Raw genomic sequence first — 21,372 nt, forward strand, 5'->3', positions numbered from 1 at the left:
GATTTTTAGAATTTCTAAATACTCTGAAGATTTTTGAATACTTTGAGATTTTTATACCATTTAAGAATGATGTTTTACAATACAAACTTCTGTTTTTAAAAGCTGAATCCTTTTTTTTTACTTTTAACAAAGTAAACAAATTAATGTAGACGTACATTTAGATACATCTACATTTACAAGAACATAATCCGGTAAATAATTTGCAGTAAAAAGGAGATTCTCATTTGAAAAATAGAAGTTTGTATAGACACAGGACACTCTAATATTAGTACCAAAAATATCAGGAATTTGAATGTAATATTGTCTTTACCTACTTAAATAATTCTATAAATCAGAATTTAAATAAATGCATGTTTAAAGGAAAAATGGTGGCGGGAATTTTTTCCCCAAAATGTCAAGTAAATTTTATATTTCATGATGGGGCCCCTTAAAAAAACTGATCCATGGGCCGTTTGTGTGCCAGGCTGACACTGCTGACCACTCCAAAATATTGATAATATAAAGCTGTACATCAGCATAATGGTGTATTATGTACATACTCTATATGGATTTAAAACATTATTAGACTGCAGTATTCCAGACTATTTTTAATTTTTTTTTTTTAAATAAGTGATTATAAATAATATCGAGTAACAGATTTCTGGACCCCACAGAGATGACTTGTGTGGAGGTCCAGCATTATTTACAATTCATTGAAAAATATAATTAACTGTGTATTAGGTACTTATTTGTTCTTATCGATAAACATTATATTATCAACACGAGTAATTAATTCAATAATTATTATAATTGTACCTATTAATTGTTTCATGATAGCACAATGTCGTTTACATCATATATTGTTTACCTAAATACTGGTGTTCCTAATTCTTACACTTTGCATTTCACAATAAACATGGTTAAATAAAATAAATAGAAAATCAACATACATTTTTTTTTCTTCATTAGGTAAATTAATGTTATCATGTTCAGTTACTGACCTATTAAACACGGTTTAAGCTTATAACATAAAATGCTTTTGTACCTATTAATATTATCCCTATATTATTACAGGTATAATAATTACTATTTAATAATAATTAATTATAATTAATTTACTTACTAAATATTCCATTTTTAGTTACCTAATAAAAATAATAATATAAATATTGTTGATGCCATGTCAAAAAAAATGGTAAATGTGATATAATAGGAAAAAAAAATTTGAATGAAGAATCCTCCCATACAAGGAACTTAAACGGTAATCAGTGTAATTATATTTTTGTTAATTAAAATCTAGTAAGATATGATTAATTAGGTATTTGGATAACTATTTTATATATTATATAATATATATTATTATTTAATTAGTATTTAAAAATAGTGGTATTATTAAGTAAGCAAGTTACGACACCACCTCCTTGTTAACCTTTATCTTAGAATTACCAGGAAGGTAATGTAAAGACTACCTAGTCTTTTAATTAGAGGATACCTATATGTTATTTTGGAGAATTAATATGAATTGTTTGTAATACACTTTAGCTACATCATGGGACATGGACTGAATTCAAGAGATGAAAAGATAATAATTGTGTATGGTAGTCGGTAGATATGTACTAAAAAGGTGCTTTGGTTATACCTCAGAGTTATTGATAGAAAACGTTGAATATGAATAGTGTTTGAAATGTCTGTAAAGCCCCATAATTACCTACCATATTATGTAAAAAATTGGTTTAATTGAAAGCTTAAAGATTAGGTAGTACTGTAGTAATTAAGTTTCTAATTTTGTGTTAACAAAGACAAAGACAAAGAGTATAGGAGATGGAAGTAATAATTTAAGGAAATAAGTTAACTGTGTAGAAATACCTGCTCAACATGTTTAAATATTTTTATAGGTAATAAGTAATAACTAATCAAGCGTCAGAATTTTTTTTTTTTAATTGAATGGTTTATAATAATAAAACCATAATATGTACCAAGATCAATGTAGCTCAGTAGTGTATCTAGAATTTTTCATGGTGGATGCTATGTTGATGATAAAGGTGCTTAGGTACTTATCATGAACAACTTCAAGGTAACAATAAATAATTTAACCTATATTTTGGCAGTACTAGTCCACAATTAATACGTTTAGTTCTATGTCCTGTTGTAGATATACTGGTTTCACAACTCCAATATTAAATTGCTTAAAAGACGTGGACCATTCAATATGTCATACAATAAGGCTCCCCTAGAACTAGATTGTGGTGAGCCCTAGCGGCAAAATATAAAAATGTCGTACAGACCAAGGGTGCTTTCTAAAATTGCACACAAGGAGAGCTCACTAGCTCTTCATTCTTATGATAAATTATGACAATGCAATTATAAGAGGATCCATTTATTTCATAATGTTGTGCAACCAGTATATCTACAAACCATGGTTCTATGTGATATTATCTAAGTTATTTATAATAAAAGAAAAGTTCAATATGCGGAATAATGGGTGCTGAAGCTTCTAAGAGACCCGCTAAATCCACCACAGATGTAGCTATACTTGTACCCATTACTTAAATACCTCCATATTTTATAGCCTACTAATAATATGTCTATTTTTTATGTCTTCCGAAAGTTGACATATACTCATCAACACGTTTTATGCATTGGTAGTAATAACCTATAAGCTATTCCCCTTTGTATTCATTATAAGTCTTATAGTCTTCATAGTGTATACCGGGGTGTATACCTACCTATCAACAATTCAGTCAATGAATTGAACAATTATATGTAACTATACTCGTAACTATACAAATGTCATCTTGAATATTTGAGATACCTACCATATACATATACATTTTGCATTAAAAATTAATCTTCTTCAACATTTCTTAGTTTCTAATAGATTTAATTTCTATTTTGACTATTGGAACGTACCTAAGTTTTCCTATTTTGAAATTGTTTTTGAAATAAATTGCCTTTATTAGTTTACAAAAAGTACCTAATAATGTGACATTCTAATTCCTAACCAATGAGACAGAAGACTCTAAAAAAGGATATAATATCAAAAGTAGATCTAAAATAATTTATATACAAATAGTCGTTTGGATTCAATGTCAGAGGACAACTTAGTGACCTCTGTATCTATATCATAATTCATATCCAGCTTCTGATATAATGTAAATCCAACAGGCGACAATTCGATCATATTATTATATCATTGTAATTCGATCTAGGTAATATACCATAAATTAATAATATCTAATACCTAAATGGTTATCTATATCTATATAATCAACTATATAAAATTTTAAGGGGTTTTCTACGACCACGCTAACCAAGAAAACTACTGAACTGATTTGGCTAAAATTTTTTACTGTTATACCTGACGGTCTGCTGAAGGTTTTATAACTACTTTTGTTAATAAAAATAAGTATAAAGTTCTTGAAAAATTAAAAAACTAAGCTAATCTAATCTTTGTATATATAAAAGAACAAGCCTTTTTTATGTTCAAATTTTGTGACTACACTATTTAATATTTTACAATTTTTTTTCAAAGAGTAGTTCCAAATACCTTCCCAAGTGTCACCACATTGCCCGATATTTCATTTTTTTGTCGGAGAGGAGAGAGAAGGGAATCTATATATTATATACTTAAAATCCAAATACCACTGACTCACTGATCACTGTACCTAAAAAACTACTCAACGTACGAACTTGAAATTTGGAATAGTGGTTCCTCTAATACTTTCACCGTACAATAAGAAAGAATTTTAAAGAGGTGCTCAAACGGGGACATTGAGGTTCACATTGGAAATTTTATTTTTTATATTTATTAATAGTTGCCAGTGGTTACAGTTAATAGTAGAAATTAATGTTGATTTATTATCGGTTGCCATTGATTATTTGGGCAGATTAGGTACAAGCTTGCATCAAATCGAATTATTGAACATGGACTACCAAGGTGAAAGAGTTGCCCTTAGTCCGCAATCCGACTTACTGCAGTAAGTTACACTCAAAATAGTAGTTGAAAAATCACAATTTTTTTAAGATTTGTGATTTTTTTACGGGAAATGAAGTACAAGGGTTCTGTTATAAAAATATATTTACCATTAATACCGTTAGAAACATTTCAATAGGTTTTCAATAACCGTTCTTTATATTTACTAGACGATCACTTGAAACAATACAATTTGAATAAAAAATTATACATATCATTGTCTGAAGACAAAATAAGCATTCAGTCACATGCGAAGCTGTGATGGGTCGGCTAGTAATAAATACAAAGTTAATGCAAAAAATTAATTTAACAATATGTTATAATAATAAAATGAATACACACTGTTGACGTTTTCTATAAAACAAGGTAATTTAATAGGTATTAGCATCGAGTATACCTAATATATTGTAAAATAATATACCTTATATATATTTAATGGGATTAGATATATACCACAGACTACAGAGTACTCGAATACTGTATGGAATATATACATTAATATAACTAACAATAATACCTAATAATCAATACTAAAATAATAATAACAACAATAATAATAATAATAATAATAATAATAATAGTAATCATTTATACTAGGCATCATGGTTTAAATCTTAGGTCGTGCGAAGTACGATATACGTATTATCATACTTCGTGATACGGACCATGAAGACCAGAATATTCAGAATAATAAGATAATCCCCGTTTTTTTAGTTCAATTAGACGATAGAAAATGCGAGTGAAAGAAATATTGTTTTGCTGTTATTGATTTTGTCTGAAACCCGTTACTTTGATCAAATTCTCGAAGCCGGTAAGGCAACGAAAATCAAAACCAAAAAAAAAAGTGATTATTATTAAAATATTATAGTTACCGGCACGCTGAAGATTTTCTCGGGTTTCTGCGATTCCACCGCGATTGGATATGTTTTTCTGCAATTTGGTAATTGTTTAGTGTCAGTGGTAAAATTGTTACAACGTTAAAAATAAATCGACATGGAAATAAAAATTTTAATATAAAAAGACATTTGGTAAAAGTAAAACGGAGAAAAAATACAGGCAGATTAACTGAAAAAAAAGTCCAATTGACAGATAGAAAGCTACTTAGTCGAAAAACGCAAAAATGACGCGAGAACAATGTATTACCTATTAAAATATGTGAAAATATTCCGAACGGCCGGTGATCGCAAAATGCAAATAGATAATTTTATAAGGATCGACTGTGGTCATTGTAATCACGAAGAATAATGACAATCAACGGGCTACACGGGCGCCGAGCCGGTGACGTATCGCTGTGCTAATTTTCGAACGAAAACGATACTTGTTGAACCCGCTGTTTGCAGATTGTTGAATGAAATGAAAACGAAAGGCACGGACGGACACCGTAATATAAAAGAGGAGTTTGGACGACGGAAAACGTTTACGGCTGAAGTCGGATTTATTACGAAGCGTCGGCGCACCGGGTCGACTAAAGCGTACGCAAGTGTAATGACCGGAAGCGCGCATGCGCACTAACTTGCACACGCTTACGAGCACGCGGGTCACCGGCCCCGTTATCGTGGCGGCTGTAAATTACTTACTAAAAGTTTATCGGAAGGCAAAAATTGAGACTACTGATTATAATATTTTAACTGAAATAAAAACGCAGTGGCGGTGATTGTTAACTGTTAACAGTGAAGAAAAATTATGCAGAGAAAACTGGAAACGTTCAAACGAGCGCCCTTGTCTACGATAGCGTGGTCTGCACTCTGCATTAGATACTAGATCATAGATGTCATGGTGACGCACTGATAGCGTCCGGCCGATGCCACCGCCCACAGACAAGTGGCGAGCGCACGAACTGTAATTTAATTTACTCCGAATAGTCCGCGAAATGAAAAGTGGTCCCTGCCCGTCACGAATCTTGCGGCGGTTTCGCCTCAGTGGTTCATAACGTAATAAAATGTGTATTACGAGTGGCGCAGCTACGCATAATATGCGGTATAGGTTGAGAACCAATGGCTAACGGGTCGTAGGTAAACAGTAACGGTTCGCGATACACAGGAGCCACTTTTCATGTCGCGGACTATAGTGGGGAGCACACAGGCTGGCCCACCGTCCGGTATCAATAAAACGTATTCACTGCACGTCATAGTTTGGATTTTGGAAGCGTCTATTGATTATTTGAATCCGGTCTCGAATAGACAGCCAGTTAGGTACAATATATTTTTTTCATTTACAATTGCTCACTTAAAAACATCGTTTCATATTATATTATTAGGTAGCATTATTGTTATAATAAGTGTATTATGCATTTTATAATACTTCTACCGCCACAGTAAAACATTTCCGTGCCGAGTGCCGACTGCGGATAGTGGACTACATAATGGCATATTGGCATGGCACATTATCACGGCGAGGCACCGTTGGCTACTGCATAAAATCTACCTGTGTGTGGGTACCTGTCGGCTGGTAGGGCGGACTCCAAAAAAAATATTTAGATAATGAAAATTTTCGATATGGAATAGTTACGTACCGGCTTGTATCGAAATCTGAGTCCGATACGGGTCCGGTACGTATCGTAAACAGTTATAGCAGTTTTAACAAATAACAATTAACTCAAAACTTAAAACATTTTTCTGGACTTCTTATTTGCCAAAGTAGAAATAATATCTGACGGATTAATTTATTTTGCAATTTTCTTTACTATTGATATTATAGCCAAACTTGACAATAAATAATGACAGACGGTCGATTGATAGCCGGTCTATTAATAAATATATGTTAGGAATAAAACCCAACGTTTAACAGTAATGATAAAACTTTTAACCTCGTATTGTTTTTTCTGTAGTGTCATACTCATGAACATTACGTAATACGTTGATATAATAATATTCATACCCATATCGTCTACCTCAGCGAAAAAGGTCGTATCTAACAATTTTGAATTAATGAAAAAAAATGATTTGTTTAATAGTATATACAATATTATAATAGAAAAATATAGGTAGTTTTTAATTTTTATTAATAATTAATAGAAAACATTTTTTTATTTCTTTGGGCCCCTATACGAACGGGCCCGGGTGCGACCGCACCCTCTGATCCGAGGTGATCTTACGCCACTGCTACTGGTATATGTTATTACAGGCACATAAAATAATTTGTAAAATGTTAAATAATAATAATAAAAAATATATAAATAATAATACAAATGTTGAGCAATAATTATAATAAAAATGAATGCCTTATTTTGTAAATTATGAGCAATTCCAATTAAATATTTATTGAGATTACGTTCATGGTAAGAATTTACAATTTTTTTAATCCGTGTAGCTGTCTTAGTTTATTTTTCTTTTTAGCTACCTGTTCTTGCCCTGCTATTAATTGATTGATTTTTATTTCCGTTAACCCTTGTTCTTTTTTATTACGTCTATTAATCGCCATTTTGTTGGATGAGATGCACCTAACAATGACGAAAATGCTCTCTTCGCCAACTTTGACGGAGTTGTTTGTTTTTGGCAAATCTGCAAGTGTTGCGTCGTATTAATTCCACAGTGCTTAATTAAATGTACGGGGGCGTCGAGTTCTACGTCTATTTGGTCTGCCGATCCATGTATCTTCCTAATGCCAGGGGGAGGGTGTGCTAGGGGCCGCCCCCAAGCCCGTATTTATAAAAATGTATATTGTTAACAAAAAATATAATGTTGTCATATGTACTATATGAGCCATAGAGGTATGACGGTGTATACAATATACCTGCTGGGTAAATGGACTAAAAATAGACGACTTGAATTTGTGTTGTAAAAATTGTTGTTTTCTTTTTGTTATAAGATTTTGTGAAATTATAACTTGCCCCTCCCCCTAACCAAGGTTCTGGAGCCGCCACTGACTAATGCATACCGGATCCGTTTTAGTATCACATATCGTAAATCGATAACATACATTTTTCGTACCTCGATAACGTACCTATATCTTTATAGGTAATTTATATTTGATAAAACCTATAATAATAAATATATATCTAAGTTAATTTGTCCGTACAAGGTGCAATATAAGCTATATAAACATTTATATTATCTTTATTTGTTATATCTTATATATATCCTTCTTTTGACGGAGAAATGTCCAATGGGGAAAATCGCTGGACGGGGAAATATTGGATGGGGAAACGGTAACGGGGAAATGTATAACGGGGATCTGTCCATGAATCGCATAATATTATGATTGATTTTCTAGAACTGCTTGAACAATAAACTAAACTTAAATTTAAATACAATTTTAACTCCAGAAACAAACCCACATTTTATATGTTAAATGTTGAAACTAAATATAATATGCAAGAAAGAACGTCTATCATGCGAAGGTTCACTTGTGACGTTCATATTTAGTGAACGATATATGAATGTCAGTACGTCACTCGTATTTTTTCAACTAGAACGTGAATGATGTTCATAAATTTAAAGAATTTGAATAATTTTTAAAACTCAAATTTATTTTCTATTTAATAAATATTGATTAATAATGGGTAAGTAGGTACCTACTATTTTAATATTATTTAATTAAAATTTTCTATTATATTTATTTGATTACGAATTATAATAATAAAATACGTGAAATTCCTGTGAGCGCGGCTCGACATAAAACAACAATAATATATTCATAAAAATGAAATAAAAAAATTAGGTAAATGAACGATCAAATGAACGCATTTATTTTTGCAAAGAACAATAACGTGAACCTGTTCATATGAAGGTGAACGTGAACGAATTCAATTTTTTAGAGAACATTCCGAACACCGCCTAACCTAACCTAATACCTATATAATATGTCATGCCTTGATAACATTTTAGTGTCTGCTGGTAATGCACTAATGCAGTAATACATTTTGATTTGTTCTCTACAATTGATGAGTTTTCTTGTTATTTAAAATTTAAATAGTACTTACTAAATGTATCATTAGTTTAAATAAAATTGTATTTTCTTCTTTTTTCTCATCTCCTTTTCATTATTAGCTATACCAGCTATTATTATAACATACAACTTACAAGTGAGTTCCTTATAAGTTATAACTTATTAGTAATAATATTATATTGTAACTACCTAGGTACCTATAATAGTAGAACAATAACAGAGAAATAAACCATGTTATCACTGAAAACTTATATTACACAGATTCTTCTCTTAATTTCGAACGAGATTTCGAATCTTGTTATTTGCCGTTGACATTCGATTCGAGGGTGAAACTGTTTGGCCAAACGCTTAGATGCGGCAACGTCGCATATTTTTCAGAATCTGTATTGATCCGACAGCTTGCTACGAACATATTTTGGTCGGAACAAGGCCGCCGAGTGAAAATGCGACAGCGCACGGCGCGTGTACTGTTTATAGTTTATAATACTGTGTACAATATAATATAATATTATTATGCATAGCGCTTCCCGTTTCATTAATATTAAGTGGTACGTAGTTTAAAACCTTTTAACGTCATTAAATCATCATAGGAATCCTAAATAATGAACTGATTTGGACATTCTGTACACCTATCGATATAGAATATCTATATTAGTTCCTAGATATAGTTTCCTAGCATTAAGAAACCTAGTTCAGTGCTATGTAGTATATTACAATATCTACTGATTGGATTGATGTATCCAATATAATTTATTATAATTAAAAAAACTATTTTTTGATAGGTACTTATACGTAGTTCAAAAATCTATATTTTAATTAAATACTTTTCATCGCAATCTTGGTATAAACCTGAATAATCTCTAATATTTTTATCAAATCACTGCGAAATATATTTCGCTTTTAAGTATTCAAAAGAAAAATCGAAATCCTACATAATAGTATAATGCTGTCATTAGTATACCTAATAAGAAATTTGATATTTTTTTGAAACTGATGTCAGTATGATACAGCCAATCAGGTATACGAAATGGTCTAGAAAGAATTTTTAATGGTCAGGTGGAGACTGGAAGGGGGTTCATAATTATTAGTGCAACTTATAGTCTCTCAGGTAGGTAGGCAATCCGACTACCATACCTTGGTATTGGTATATTATATTAGTCCTTTACTCCACGCGCCGAGACAGCGCAATAATCGTTCGCGCATCCAAATGAAATCGCTCCGTGGTTTCGAGGTCTAATTTCTCCCACCAAGGGGACCGTCGTAAACATCGTAAATTATTGCGTGCAAAAAAAATAATAAAGCTGGTTTCGCATAGAGCTGCAGTGTGATTAGTCCACACCGACCAATAACGACAAGGTATAACGATTGACGAATGAACTTGCGCTAATTTTTGAATCGCTATATTCAAATATAATATTACCTATTATAGTTTCAAATGTTTTGATAGGCACTTTAATATTTTATATCGGTATCTATGTATAGCTATGTAGCTTTTATTGTCCATAATAATTTATACAACTGTTGTATAGATACAGACGTACAGTGGATTATTTAAAAAATTCATGGAGGGAGTAGGTTTCTGATAATTTTTCCAGCACTAAGCTATGGGGCTGTATACTTTCGCCAGTAAATAATATATAACCAATATATATAATATTATAGTATATATCTGCGGACCCCTTCTTTCCTTAAATGTTTGTATTTATTGTCTTATTTTAAGTAAAATTATCTTAAGAATACTGGTCCTCACTGAGAAAACTCGTGGAAGACCCAGGTTTATTAAATTACAGTAGAGTAACTGTTAGTAACATAGACACCTAGTTATTAAATACGTCACTATTGAATAGTGTATATAAAATACATGATCAATTTTTCTAAAAATCTCTTTTTTTTTTTTTTTTATTGATCTTATAAAACATCGGCTTCTGTGGCCATTAGTTTACAATTTACAGTAATTCAAAAATATTTACAATTTCATAATATATATATTGTGGAAAAGGACTTAAATTAGGTTGTATAGCTGGATTTCTTTTATGTACAGTATGATGTTGCGGATTGATTGAGTGTCAGGTCCTAATGCTTCTCCGATTTGTTGAGATATGTTGTATTTTTTCCTCATGTCATCATATTTTCGGCATTCAGTAATAATATGTTTTACTGTGAGGTCCACTCCACACATTTCGCATATGGGAGGATCATTTTTTTCCATAAGATGCCTATGTGTGATGAAAGTGTGGCCTATTCTTAGACGATTTAATATAGTTTCCTCTTTTCTATTTAGTCCGGGGTTTTTCCATGTCTGTATGTTGTTTTTTATTTGGTTTAACTTTGTATGCTGGTTTATCCATTGTATGAGCCATTTTTGGTCTAGGACTTAAATCTCTTTTATTTTGTATCATAATATGGAGTTTTTGTCCCTATGTATTTTATTATACTGCATAGGTACTGTATAGCAGTGTTTCTCAACCTTTTTACTGTGGTGACCCCCTTTTTGAGTTTCAATTTTTTAGCGACCCCCTACATATATTTTTTTTAAATACTCGCATAGAATATAGATTATTATTAATAATTAATACTAAAATTACTGTATATTGTACACAACATAAAATACATATAATATTATAATTATTTTTAATTAAAAAAACGTACACCAAATATTTACAAATATATATAATACATACAATTTTAATTCATAAGCGACCCTAAATACTAAGTTAGTGACCCCCGAGGAGGTCGCGACCCTCAGGTTGAGAAACACTGCTGTATAGTGTATTGTGTATATCCATATAGACATAAACTAATATAAAGACTTAATAGTCTAGAATATAATCTAGAAAATCAGCGAACAATAGACTTCACCTCCTCCGTCCACTCCTTAACTCCAAAATACCACTCCAAAACAAACTTATTATATATAAGTCAATCATAAGACCAGTTTGGTCTTATGGAATAGCAATCTGGGGTCCAGCAAAGCCCTCGAACATCAGGCCAATTCAGGCTTTTCAATCAATTGCGCTAAGGTTAGTAGCCAAAGCCCCCTGGTACGTTTCAAACTCTACCTTACACAACGACTTAAAAATAGCAACTACCACTGAACTCGCCAAAAAAATGTACAAAAATTTTCACCAAAATTTAAGCACACATAGCAATACTCTAATATCACACATGTCCTCCCTCACCCTCCCAAAATACCCGCCACGCAGACTAAAGCGTAAATGGTGTAGAGACCTTTTAAATTAATAAATTAATAAATTTATTTATTAAGGAGGTGTTACCTTTGGGTTTCTTCCTCATCACGTTATTCATGCTACTTTATTTTATTTTTTTTTATCAAATTTTCTTATTGTAATTATTGTGTAATACAGATTGTAAATTGTCTTTCTTAATAAAAAAAAATAAAAAAAATAATAATAACTTTACTTTAAATTTTATAAGAGGTCAATTCTCTAATTTTTTAACTAACGGAGCTACACGTGTTCTGCTGAGCGTACAATTTGCTATGTTACTCACTTGTAAGACGGAGACAACATATTATGTGGATAAGCTGTGCCGTGTGAAGGTGTAATGCCTCCGGAGGCACACATATTTTGCCGCCTCATAACCCCAAGTTATGTATAGTTATGTTGTACTTGAAACTAATAAAAACAACGTAAACTGCAAAAAATACAATGCTGAATGATGTCAATAATATATAAAATGATTTTTATGTGTAGAGAACAATTGATCATTTCGAAAAATTTCTAATAGTAATATATTAAATATTAAAAGTATAGAACTATGAAAAATTGAACATAAAAACATCAAATTATTAAATTTTGGGGTATGTATTGTGGCTAAATAGTATAACTAATTATTAATAATTATTCGTATAAGACATAAGTATAGACTTACCTACCGCTGATGGCGTAAAAAAGTTTGTAATTTTGTAATTATTCGTTTTAATTCTTCTAATTTTAACTATTTTACTTTTGCTTTTTTTTAGGGTTCCGTACGGTAAAACGGGACCTTATTACTAAGGCTCCGCTGTCCGTTCGTCCGTCTGTCACCACTGGCTGTATCTCATGAACCATGAAAGTTAGAAAGTTGAAATTTTCACAGATTATGTGTTTCTGTTGTCGCTATAACAACAAATACTAAAAATCCTAGAATATACAATACAAGCAGTGTTGCTGACATATTTATAGCTGATCCTGGTACGGAACCCTTCGTGCGCGAGCCCGACTCGCACTTGGCCGGTTTTTATATTCAGCGCCACCTAATTTTACTCTTTTTGAAGACATTATTTTCAAATATAAAATAAAATATGGACAGCATTACAACCAACTGTCTTCAACTCACTTACTAATGAGCACTATAATATTAGTATAGTGATAATTCTGTTATATACTTATAATTTATATATATGTAAACAATTTTTAAAAATAAATTAATAATTAACACGACTCGAAATTGAAAAGTTACCTGCTTGTGTCGTTTTTGGTATTTTTACGAATTCACAATAATGCGGATACGCCAATACCTATTATAGATAATATGAATCATGAATGTATGATATTAAGAAAAACTATCAATTATTTATAGTTTATAGTGTTAATACATATTAATTCTAATTACTACAATAACTGAACGTCTGTACAGCAATATCCTCGTCCGTCGAGTCTCGACTAAGTTTAATATTAGCGTGTTAATATAGTAGTCAGAATAGTAGTCGAATAGGAGAGTAAATACATTTTATTATTATTAAAAAAATATTTCATATAATACTTAAATCTTTTAACATTCAATTTTAACATATTTAATCACTGATGGAAAAATTAATTTATTACGAAAAAACCCAAAAAATGTATGAAAAATTAGTACCTATACGAATGCCGCCTATGAAATATTTTCAAATTTGGCTGCCGGGGGCAAATTCCCCCTTTGCCCCTCGTTAAACACGCCTCTGTAGATGAGACGTCCTCTTAAATGTAAATATCATAAAACGGAATTTTTTTTTCTTATGTAAGTCCTGGTTCAAAATGATTTTCTGTAGCCTTGACTGATACCTAAGTTGACTGTTTAATAATGAAAGTAAAATATGTATATACAAAAATCCCGAATACCCCATCCAGAACAAAGAAAAATTTATCTTTGACTATGTTTACGATTTTCCGTTATAAGCAGTAACATAAATATTTATCGACAATGTCAGAAACATATGTTTCGACAAATATATTTTTTTGGTTTATTTACTACGTATATAACAGGTATTTCATTTATTTTTTAAAATAATGTTTAAATATCATAAAAATTTAGAATATTTTATATGCACATATACAAATATATTTATATACATGCACTTATGTATACAGCATATATACTTAACTACTTTATGCATAATGCATATAATAGAAGTATAGAACAAAGTGTCCGCGTTCTGAAATGAACATTTTTACCAGATCGTACAAACATAGGCGTGCGTAGACTTTTGGTTCCTGGGGGCGCGGGTGCACACTAAAAATGAGGGCCCACAATAATTTTTATAACAATTAGATACAGACAAATGTTTTAATGATATCAAATGCACTAAAAATATTTATTTTATTTTTTTATTCATTCTAATAAATAATATATATAACAACGAGTATAACAACGTATACCTAGATAATTATTATAATTATAATAATAATTGTATATTATACAATCTTTAATGATAATCGACGTTTAAAAGGAACAACATTTTTGAATTCGTCAATAATTTCATTAATTTAATTTACACTTAATTAATAATTAGGGCCCTTGTCGGTTTTGGTGAAGGTCCGTGGGTGCCCCCGTGCCCATGCCTACCTATGCGGTACAAAGTGTCCATATTATGCATTTTAAACAATATGGACGCAATGTGGCCATTTCCTAGGGTTAGGTTTTACGCTTTACGCATACAAAATATATTAGAAAAAGAAACATTAATTTTTAATAATATAACAGTTAAAAACAAAGTGACAAACTTGAATTTATAAAAATAATATCACACATATTTTTACCAGTGCCATAATATTAATCAAAAATATTTAATGCGACAAACATTTTGCTAAAATCAAAATTAAAATTTTAACCTACATGTAGTAGGTACTGATGCTACAGTAAGTCCTAAGTCTGTACAAGAATAGGAAGGAAAATTAAGTTTAGAATGTATAATTTTATATTTTTTTAAGTTTAATTAGTAAAATTAAATTCAAAAAACTGCAGTCGCAATTCATACCTATGTATTCTAAAAAACTCTGGTCTGCGATTCCTAATATATGTACCCCAAAAAAATTCATGCCGCAATTAGGAGGAAACTTTTTTCGTGGACGCAACTAGTTGCCATCTTTTGACGGTTCACCGTAAATTGCGTCCCATTATTAATTTCTTATGTAAATTGTAGCCCGGGTATATTTTATACATTCGTAAATTGCGGCCTGGGTATAATTTTATATGTATACCTATGTGACATACTTGTAACTAACTCGGTAACTCGTTTGTGTAAAAAAGTTCAAAATCAAAATACACATAAATAATGATAAAATAAGGTTATCAATATTATCACGCAACTAATTGAATTCTACCATACAATATAAAAAATAAATAATAAAATACCAATACCACAGATTTCTAAATAATACATTAGCATGAATTGGAGGGAAAATAGTGTAAATACCGAAATTCCTTCTATGAATTGCAATAGTTTAAGATATTAAACATAATACCTTCGTAGGTATTTGATTTTCTTAATATATATTATGCTTAAATTATAAAAATATAATTTGTTTTTGTAAATATATTATAATAATTATACCGGCCCTGCCGGCCCTCACAAGAACCGGCCCATCGGGAAGTTTCCCGATTTCCCGATAGGCCAATCCGCCCCTGCCTATGTCTACCTATATATTTTTCATTCATACGTAAATAAGTAAATTACGTCCTTCTCATTTTTCAGACTTAGGGCTGGTAATATAATATTGGTATGATTAAAAATATTGGTTTTGCTGCTTTTTGTTTATAATTAAAATATATATTATTAGATATAGTAATAATGTGTCTGTAAAAATATGTATGGTTCAAAAAGGTACTATTGAAAATTAAAAATTTGTAATTAAGAAACTGGTGAAAATTTGTAAGACAGTTGAGTTCGCGCACATAGTCTAACAAAGTCATTTTTTTCTTGCAATTCATACATTATGACGTCGTGTATAAATGTTACCTCTTCAGTCATTTTTTTGCTTTTTGTTCCCTGACTTATCAATGTGATATACGTATCGGTATCACATTTAATTTTTTTTAATATGTCAATTTATTAAATTAAATAATATGTTTAAGTGTGATGAATTGAATGAACTGTTAAAAACAAGAAAAAAAACGTAATGGTAAAATCCTACACGGGTAAAAAACGGAAAAAATGTATTTTTATCTAAAAATCACAGTCACGGTATTTAAATTTATTGATAAAATAATGGCACAATATTACTATAAACAATTTGGTTGCTCCATTTTATGAAAATTAAATCATCATAGTTCTTTGGTGAATTAAAATATATGTGTACCAATGGTACCCCGCAAAATCAAAGTTACTCCCTTCTACGGTACAAATACGTATATTATATTATATTATACTTCTAATTATCATAAAATTAACATCGTTATTTAAAACGAATTATAATTTTTTTGAATGATATTATAATATAGTAGGTATAATATAATATAATATTATAATATACGTATTTGTAATTAAATATTAATAATGCGGCAAATATAGATACTAATAAACGTTTGAAAAATATTTGTTCAACCATTTGCATGTAGTTGTGAGTAATATTGTAGTCTGGGGACTTCTTTTCCTGGGGATTTTTATTCCGCGATTCGCGAACGCGATGCGGTTGGTCCCATGTACTGTGACACTATAATAATACTAGCGAGACTTCGATAATAATAATAATATGGTAGAAATAATATTAACATTAATAATAGTAATAATAGTTCGTAGAAATGATGCGATTATATCGCACGTATAATTTATATAATATATCGTATAATATTATAGGCAAGGTGGATATATATATCCACCTTGATTATAGGTACATTTTACCTGTTATCTGCAAATATACCTGTAAACAATAGCCGTCGACCGTCGACCACAGATAACACGGTATGACAAACGAAAAATTAGACTCACAAAACTGCGGTTCTTATCACTGTCTCCCTCATAATAATATTATGATTATATTATAATCTACGCGTATGAGTGAGAGGTCCGAGCGCCGAGACGAATTTAATGTTTAGTCTTATCAGGTCGGGTCGAGTTGTTTATTTTCGGTGTTTCTAACGCACAGAAAGGAGTCTCTACTCTCTAGCAAGACTTTTGATATTGTATATAATATGTTACGGGTAAGGTCTTAAAACAGATAATTATATTAAATATTTTACTTTGGTAATGTAACATTTATGAACAAGGTCATAAACCATTAAATATGTATAATATTCATGTTTACATTATCCAGCTAATTTATACAATTATACGTCATTATAGCCGACGTGTTGTGGATAACGTATTGTAAGTCTTATTAATTTGGGTAGGTACTTATTATTACTAGATATAGGCATATAGCCATATAGGAGCTTTGTCAAAGTGTCAAATGTAATGATAGCCTATATGATACCTATATATAGGTACTGTAATCGTAAACTCATTATGTTGGTTCAATGGCCAAACACTTATAATGGTTCAATTACCTACACAATATACAATCATTCTAGTATAACATATTAATACTTACAAAAAATATTATTTATTATAGATTATTAAATAATTAGTCGCTATTTTATCAGATATCTGTGATCATAGGTACAGTTTATCAAAGTATGTACTTCATATTCACCCAGCTTTAGATGGATAAGAAAAAAATACTTGGGTAATTGATGAAACATGCGTTTTATAAATAATATTTTTACTTTGTCTAATAGGTATGGCTATATGGGTTCATCATATCCGAATAATTTATACATAAATACATTATCCGTCTTTCGTATACTTTGCCCGTAACATAATATACATTATTTAATGACGATAAATGCAATGAAGATAAAATTGAAGAGTTAAGATGACGCCACACCCGCATGTGTTATTTTCGTCTTACAATTAATGTAAAACATGGCAAAGACTTTTTTGGTGCGAAAAAAACTGAGATGGCTACAGTAATAAGTAATAACTAAGAAACGAAATTTTCCCCACATAAGATGGAGAACTTTGGCTATGCAATATCTTTTTTATTTTTGGTTTATCACAAGTTCTTATTGTTTCAAAAACCATTATTGTTTGTGTTTTTCAAACTTTTCGATACATTTTTTTGAAGTATTCTGATATTGAAAAAGTGAATACGATATTGCATAGCTAAAGTTCTTTTTATGTGGTGAAAATTTTGTTTCTTAGTTATTACTGCAGACTTCTTGGTTCTTTTTCGCATTAAAACATTTTTTGCTAAGTCTTACATTTATAAGACGGAGACAACACAATATGCGGGTGTGGCATCCTCTTAATAAACTAAGAAGAAAAGGAATAAAAATAATAAATATTTTTTTGTTGTGCAATGGACGATGGTGGTCTTTGACTGCCGAAACATATTGATCTCCCGTCTCGCATCCCCTATAATAAATGCAATAGGGGTGATGGTAAGTGCCATGGCAACCATCGATCGTCAGTCTGTACTCTGTAGAGTTTACTACAGTGTAGACCCTTCTTTCGACATTCGACAGAAATCTCCCAGAGCGCTGCAAAACAACGTTTTTAATTTTACAAAATAAATTAACATTTTTAGATTATAATGTATAACCAAGTGTAAGTCCAGTGGTTCCCAACCAGTGGTCCGCGATGCCAAAAAATGTGTCATGACTATCAATTTTTAAAAATTGAGAAATAAAAAAAAGAGTGAAATTGTATTTGATAGTATTTACGAAGAAAAATGCGAAAGCAGACCCCGCGGCGTTGTCGGTTAAAACTGAAAAAAAAAGTATTTATACTATTTACGTTTTAGTGTACGTAATTTTTACATTATACATTAAACGTTAATGGTTAATGGCTGGCACTCTGGCTGCCTATATATCGGTCGATAACAATTTATATAAGTCGTTGTTTGTGACAGAGAAAAATTTTTAAAATTGGTCCATGCTATGCTTAGATAATACATACTGGATATGCGTATATTACGCTTCTATTGCGCATGCGTCAAAAATATTGTTGGGGACAGAGTAATTTAATTGCGATAGTGTTTTGCGCAGTGGTGACATCGGGACCGAACGGGCCGACCAAAGCGGCTTCAAGTTTTTAAATCGTAGCTCTATCCAGTACTCAGTAGGTATGTATTATCTAAAGTATTGAGTCGGGAACCACTGCCTTCGACCACACATGGATACACAAGCTGTATCCAATCGATCTGACGTACAATTGTCAAATGTTGCGCGAGAGAGAAAAAACAAATAATGCGCTGACATCCACTATTATTTTTATTTATTATTTTTTTTTATTATTATTAATCAACCCGGGGGCACTTTTTCCCCATGGTCCTATCTAGGGATCAAAATGCCTGAAAATATTCGGGAAAATTTCGGAAAAAAACGGTTTTTTTCCCAGAGCCTCGGAAAACGTGGAAAATTGGAGAACATTGAAATAATACATTTCCGAAAAAAACCGAAGTTTTCGGAAAATTAAAAAAAAACCGAATTTTCGGAAATTAAAAATTTTATTTACGCTTAAAAATTAAAATAATCTACCTATGTAAAAAAAAACCATTTTAAAAAAATAGATAAGGAGACCAGTCATTGTCATTTCACATTTGCCAATACGGTTATCAATGTATTATTGTATTAACATTTAAAAATGTTAATGCGGATATTTCAATATTTGTTCTAAAAATAACGTAGTTCCATATCAAATTGGTATTTATGTGGGAGAGTGTATTTCCCCAAAAATAAATCATATGTATTTCTAAATGTTAAAAATTGTAATCTTAATGTCTATTTATGTTTGTAATAACTAATAACTAATAAGGTATTATAATAACTCGCTGATAGGTTTATAAATTATATTACAGTGACCAGTGAATGGTGAGTGATGACTAGTAACTATTTGATAGTTTGTATATTATCAAACTTAGTGAGTTGGTAATAAAATATATTAAATATATATTTAAATATAAAATAATATTAAGAAATAATAAGAAATAACTAATTAGTAAATACTTAATAGTACTTTAGTAGTTAATATTACAAATTATAATTATTTATAAATCAAGTATAGAATCCTCTAGATTTATCCACTACAGACTTAGTATGTAAGTTAGGTATGGTATATAATATATATGTATGTAAGATGATTATCAACTATAATTATTTATTAGATTTTTTCTACTATATACATTACTTTTTCAGTTCTTTAGAAAAAAAACCATTTTTTTTCATTCAATTTTTCAATTTTTTCAGGAAAAAAACCAGTTTTTTTCGTCAAAACCATTTTTCCGGAAATTTTAAATAAAACCAATTTTTTTCAATTTTTCCGAAAAAAACGGGAAAAAACCCGGGTTTTTTTCGGGAATTTCATTTTGCAATTCATACAAAGTAAACTTTTACATCATATGATATTTCTGGTCGTAATCGTGTCGGTGTATTAGAAATACTACAACTAATATTATTTTATTTTACATTAATGGACATTTCTCCCCGCTGGACATTTCCCCTCGACTGTTTTCGGTCTAGTAGAACATTCCCCCCCCATTTCCTTAAAGTTAATTATTGACTAATAAATAATAATATTATTTGTTATTAAATATGAAATTTTTTTTAAAATAAAATATAAAATTGTTTTTGTTTTTATAAATATAATAGACTATAAACGTATATTTTCGATCAACTGAACTACTTACTTGAAACAATAAAAATTAAAAACATAATAAATAGGTATTAAGTAAAATATAATTAATATTTAATAAAAATGGTTAAAAATTATACATTTAAAAAAAAAACAATTGAATTCTGATATTTTTGTTATTTCTTAACTGATATTTTTTAGCCTTTGTTCATATTTATTTTTTTTTGTTAAAACTGTGCCAGTTTGAATATTTGACAATTCAATAATAATTGCTTGTGAATTGGATTCAAGTAGTTCAGTTGATCAAAAATGTACATCTATAATTTATTATATTTACTGTGGGGGAAACCACACCGCCAATTATAAAGGATACCAAACCTTTAAAAAAATATTAAGTCGCATCAAATCCAAAGCCGGAATGACAAAAACAGTTCACCAACACATTCAAACACATGACTGTTCCACCTGCACGGCTGCACCTCTTAGAAGTAGGCATGACGCGCTAAGCTCAAACCCAAAAGAAAAACCCTCATAAGCCGAAGCCACAGCGAACCCTCAATCATCCAATCAACCTCTGCAAAACGTCACTAATTTCCTTAACGAGTTAAAATTAGTCCTAAACCCTCTCCTAGCTGCTCTACATGCCTAATAAATAAAGTCC

The 21,372-nt window shown here is 30.5% G+C and overlaps 1 protein-coding gene and 1 long non-coding RNA gene across 3 annotated transcripts in view; one reads left to right on the forward strand and one right to left on the reverse strand.

Moving 5' to 3' along the window:
• The window catches only part of LOC100163781, a 50,219-nt gene extending 44,479 nt beyond the window's left edge, over positions 1-5,740 (reverse strand). Inside the window, exons 1-2 of the mRNA XM_008186550.3 lie at positions 5,530-5,740; positions 4,825-4,882 (exon numbers count right to left, since the gene is read on the reverse strand). The gene's annotated coding sequence lies outside the window, so the exon portion shown is untranslated. The remainder of the gene's footprint in view (positions 1-4,824; positions 4,883-5,529) is intronic.
• LOC103309889 overlaps positions 1-21,372 on the forward strand; it is a 52,276-nt gene that overhangs the window by 7,312 nt on the left and 23,592 nt on the right. The gene's annotated exons all lie outside the window — the stretch shown is intronic.

Source organism: Acyrthosiphon pisum, chromosome A1 (genome assembly GCF_005508785.2).
Source record: "Acyrthosiphon pisum isolate AL4f chromosome A1, pea_aphid_22Mar2018_4r6ur, whole genome shotgun sequence".
NCBI lineage: Eukaryota > Metazoa > Arthropoda > Insecta > Hemiptera > Aphididae > Acyrthosiphon > Acyrthosiphon pisum.